Here is a 5,763-nt window from a genome sequence, read left to right on the forward strand (position 1 = left end):
CTAGCCGCCTCTTGTTTCAGTCTCTTCATGTTCTCCTGGAGCTGGGCATTGTGCCTCTTCAGCGAGTCAGCTTCCTTAGAACCAGCGGCAACAACTTTCATGAACAGAGTCATCGACTGCGAAGCCAACTCCACAGAACGCGGAACAAGCTCCTCAGAAGGGATCTTCTCCACCTTGGATATGAACTCCTCACCCACGAACTTCTCCTGCATAGCCAGAAAATCGCGGGCTCGGACAGTTGGCTCGATCATGACTTTCTTCCCCTTGTCCTGCGTGGTCTTAGCCAGCTTCTTGGAAGAATCTGCGGCAAGAGTAGTTACAACATCGCTCTTCCTCTTCTGGGCAATAACGGGCGATGTCGTCACTGTTCCACTCTTTGGCTTGATTTTAAGGACGGGTGTGGACTTCAAAAAAGTCATCTCTGCGAGGATAAATAAGGATAAGTATGAATAAATTTCAAGGCACTAGTTTATAAACATAAGATATGTTACCTAAGACTGGTCGAGAAGTTTGCTTGGAGAGGCGTTTGTCTATCCGCTCTTGTTGTCTCTCGGATGGTTCCTTGTATACTGGCTCTCTTTGAAGACTTGCGTTCTCTGGAATCAGCTGGTGTTCTCGCAGCTTGGCAGTCGTACACAGTAATCGCCAGTCGCGATCTTATACCGGAAGGCCCCCGAGAATTTCATCTGTTTCTCTGCGAGTTGCGTCAAGTGCAGGTCGAGCTGGTCTATCTGCGAGAACAAAAAAGAGCGAGTTAGCATGAGATCTCAAAGTAATTCAGAAAATTCCTAAGTTAGAAAACACGCGACGTACTAGGTCTGCGATTAAAATCAGTTCTAATCCCAGGGACTTTGAAGATGTAGAACCATTTTGATTTCCAGTCTCCCATATTCGACACCATTCCTTCTACTCCATTGATTTCAGAGGTCGCCCATTTGCTAAAGCAGTAGAAACCGTTATGAAGGCCTACGCTTTTTATATCGTAGAAGTAGCTGAACTCTTCTACCGAGGGAGCTCTATTAACGTACTCCATATACATCGCGTAAAAGGCCAGGGCAGTGCGATAACTATTTGGAGTTAGTTGGAAAGGTGATACGTCATACCGTTTAAGGATGGCTGCGATGAAGGGATGGAAAGGGACTGATACCCCACATCAGAGAATTGGTATTGAGATTACCACATCCTCTGTGGGAATAATCGCAGGATTGGTGAAAGGAAGGTGGGCCTTCTGGGTTGGTTTAGGTCGCTGAAACGCAAGTCGCAGCAGGTTTAACCTCGTAAAGGTAGTGAAGTCTGATTTGGTAACCCTCGAAATCAGATCCTCGCACGCAAAAGGCTCGTTCAGCTGGGCGTCATCGACCGAGTCTGTCCCACTCCCTTCCGCCTCTTCTTCATCCTCGCCTGATTCGCGAGCTGGGGCCGTCTAGTCATTGTCCATCTCCTCGACCTCGACGTCAGGAGCATGCCTCGAATGAATGAGGTAGTCGCGAGCCGACACCGTACTCGCTGTCTCGAATATCGATGGTCCCAGGTTCGGCGAGTTCCTGCACCATTCTTTCAATGTCTGCGGAAGACATCGGGCCTAGTTCTATTGGTGCGACCTCCTCTTCTGAAATCGAAGCTGGGAGAAAACTGTCTTCCTCCTGGTCATCGTCGCCATCGAATGCATGGCCTCCCGAGCCGAGCAGTTGGCTATCCGACAGGTCGCTCATCTGAAAGATAGAAGATCTTTTCAGCATGATGAATGTGTGAAAACAAAAGTAAGTGATCTCACCCGCATTAAAACTATAAGGTCGCACTTGGTAGAATGGTCAGCATCCTTACGAATGCTAACCACCCCGTTCATATGCGAGTAGAGATGCGAATAAGTCACGCATCCTGGGCCAAGCGATATACCTCCAGAAACGACTGGGAGAAACTCAGTTACTCAAGGGGCATGCGTCCTCGAGCATGACCCTGAAATTACTGAGTTACTCCCACCGTTCCGAGACTACCTATCAGCCAAGGAGTACGCTCATTTGAATATTAACGCATGTCGCAAATGGCTGGGTGTATCACAGTATCTCAAGGGGCATATAACCGCGTATATGACCATTAGAATACTGTGACACACCCACCATTTGGAAAAGCGATTAATACTCTCGCAATTTAACTCACAGCATATAAAATCCTAAAAGATCTAGCCAATAATCAGAAGTAAATAAGTTTTGTCAGTGTGCGAGTATTCAAACTGTTCATCCGAACACCCGCGAGTATTCAAAGTATGAAACAGCGCCTATTTAAATATTTCTTCAACAGTATGCGGTTATTCCAATTTACAGGTCTTTTTTCATAAGATTACCCAGTTTTTTACCCAAAAAAACGTAACCTCATACATATCCCTTACAAGCATACATTCCTAAAGAGCCTCAAAATACCAAAACCCAGAAAAACATTCTTTCTCAAACACAGAAAACAAAAAATACAATGGAACTCGAAACTAACCTTTAGTTTTGGCAAGTTGTTCTTGCGATTGCTCTCGATCACTTCTGAGATTGAGGATATTTTAGAAAAGAACGGTAGAAATCTGGGCAAAAGATGAAAACGGTTTTGAAGTCTCTGTAAGGGAGGGAAGAAGGAAGTTAAGAAACAAGAGGGAAATATGGAGGATTTGATTCGTATCAAAGGGTTTAAATACCCATATCCCTCATTAATTGGGATCATGACACGTGGCAGCCAGAATGCCTAAGGTCGCCCAATCCAACGGCCAACGATGGCCATGCCTACACGAAAACCGAGGAGTTTTTGTGACGTGGCACCATAAATGCAATAAAAAGTAATAATTACAGCCGTCATTTTTCGAAACCCTCGATGGGACAACCAAAAGGTCACCTCCTCGTGACAACCCTTCACCTGTCTCTCGAGCAATAGTTTCCCTCTGTGACCGCACCTGTCACATCGCGAAACTAGGGGCATGTGTTATAGTGAGATTTCTCTCACCTAGAAACTCGAGACCAGACTCCTATTTAAAGGACACGTATATTCAGATTTCCATTGAAAGCTGGGATGTCCATGAGAGACTTCTTGAAGTTTAGACCTCGCCCAGGATAAAACCAGCGAGATACTGCGAGTACGACTTAAGTCGAATCGCATAACTTTAACTCGCATTATACAGGATGGATCCAACTCGCATGTGTCAAGACATATGCGAGTATCCTCTCTATACTTCTGCGAAAGCATAGAGATCAACTCTCTATGATGTGATTTGGTCCCAACGACCCAATAGCCTTGATAAACCGATATAGACTCGCATGTCTAGGTTCTATCAGCTCGACATGCGATGTCTACAAGAGGCGATTACCTAAGGGCGCAGACGTTCCAAACGTACTGATGACCTTGCGAGCTCAACAACGGAACATGAACAGTCAACTCGCAGATGCAGAAGATGCATACGTTGATGGACTTAGTAACTGTCGTTCATTTATTAATGTTAACGTTGCTTGGGTTTAATTATTGCAATTCAATATGTAAATAATGGATTAACAATGAATGTGATCCTTGTGTAACCGATTGGACACCTGCTTTGTATATAAAGGGGTGATCCACCATGAAATGGCACCTACGAATCCCTTGCTACAGTGGACTAAGCAGATCATAATCTGACCGAACCACTATAATTCTCTGTCTTATTGTTATTTTCCGGCCTTCGTTGATTGTTTCTCATTCCCAGTCGAGTACTCGCCATTCTAGAATGAATACTCGCACTTGTCTTTACACATAAATTTCTTCTTGTTATTAACAATATAATATAATTTGGTGTTGCGAAATTCACTCGACAACAAGTGCTATTCATGTTCTTTGATTTATTAGTTAAGCCTACCTTTTCGGTCAGGATGATACGTATATTTTGGGAACATGATAGCATAACTGAGTGGGAGTGCTGAACATAAATATGGAAATCTATAGCTTCTACTGGTGTATAGAAGTAAAGTGATGATTCCTTTTGAGCTTAGTTAAATAGAAGTAAATGGATGAGCTCTTGTTTCTATCGTATATTAGATCACTAAAACATCATTTACAGGTAACTAAGTGTTCAAAGGGGCAAAATACATTGAGGGGTGTAAACGGTAAATTGGTCCCATCTCGATGTAAATCATCTATATAGAGGATCTCTAAATAACATTAAGATTATAACAATGGTTAAATTAGATAGCATATTGATATCGTGAAACATATGATATGCTCTATATAAGTCTGAGAGTGCAATTCCAAGTTCTAAGAGTGGATTCAACAAGGAATTAATAAGTTAGGGATTTACTTGGTAAATCGGTTCAACGTATTGGAAGCTCAGCATATAGATCCATGGTCCCCATTCTAGTTGAGACTGTACTGTTTGTAAGACTCTATAATTGATTTATGATTAATCAATTATAATTCTAAAAGTTAGACTATGTCTAATTTGTGAATTCTCACAGTTTAAGGATGAAATTGTAAATAAAAGGGTTTCTAGGTTTAATTATTAATTAAGAGACTTTGCATGTCTAATTAATAATTATTTTAAATGGCAATATTATTTAATAATCTATTTTAGTTATTAAATAATTAGTTTTGACATTTAAAAGATTAGAATTGGAAAAATGGCATTTTGGAGAAATAGAAATAAAATTGAGGAAACTGCAAAATTCCAGTGAGGCCCATACACACCATGGCCGGCCACCCTTTGCTTGTTTCCCAATTATTATTTTCAATTTAAATTGTCATGTAATTGCTAATCAAAGCCTAGCCTAAATAGGAAAGTGGTGGATCACACTAAATAAGGCAGTTATTCAATTACACAGAAAAAGAGGAAACTGTTTATTTGGAAAGTTGTGCTCTTCCCTTTTCCTATTTATAGCCGCCCCCTCTCTCTACTCTTGGAGGGCTTTTACAAGCTTTTGCTTTGATTGCTATACACGAAATCAAGAGAGAAAAACAAGAGAGAATTTCGAAAATCCTAGTGAGAGAGAAGTGCCCACACACATCACTCAGTACCTCATCATAGTTTGGAAGACTGTGAAGGATCACATCCAACTGAAGAATTTTCGGGCTCAGATCTTGATTATACTCTGCTACAGACAGGAATCAAGGGTTAGAGATCTGAGTGGAAGGAGACACTTAATTCCGCTGCCATCACTGTAAGTTATTCTTAACTTTTATGCGTTTAGTTCATCGTTTTAGAAGTTCAATATTAGGTTGTTAAATCAACATACTTGTGAGTAGATCTAAGTTCCTGGTAAAATATATATCCAACAACTGGCACCAGAGCCATGGTAATTGATTTGCTTGCAAGAAATTTGGACTTAAAACGATTTGTTTGTGATTTGGATGGTTTCATAGTGTGTCATATTGATGTTTGATTGATGTTTGTGAATTCTGGGAAAAATAATTGATTATCTGTATCTGGAATTATTTTTATTGGATAGTTTGGAAAATTCTAAGCAATTTACTTTTTTACAGAACTCGATTTCGATTTAATTTGAATTAGTTATGAATTTTTGAAAATCGGGAAAAATCGGGGTGGTGATCACCCTACCCACGCGCGCGGAAGGGCTGCTGGCAGCCTCCCAGCGCCAAGGAAACTCGGTAGATCACCTCCCTTGCGCGCGCGGATGGTATGCAACGCATACCATCCGTACAGTGTGCTATTTTTCTTTGTTTTCTTCGATTTTTCATGCTATTTCATGGAATTGACTTCCGATTTTTTGTGTAGTTTTGTAATTTGATTTTTGTTTTTCAAATTTCAAA

This window comes from Cannabis sativa, chromosome 6 (genome assembly GCF_029168945.1).
Source record: "Cannabis sativa cultivar Pink pepper isolate KNU-18-1 chromosome 6, ASM2916894v1, whole genome shotgun sequence".
In the NCBI taxonomy this organism is placed as follows: Eukaryota; Viridiplantae; Streptophyta; class Magnoliopsida; order Rosales; family Cannabaceae; genus Cannabis; species Cannabis sativa.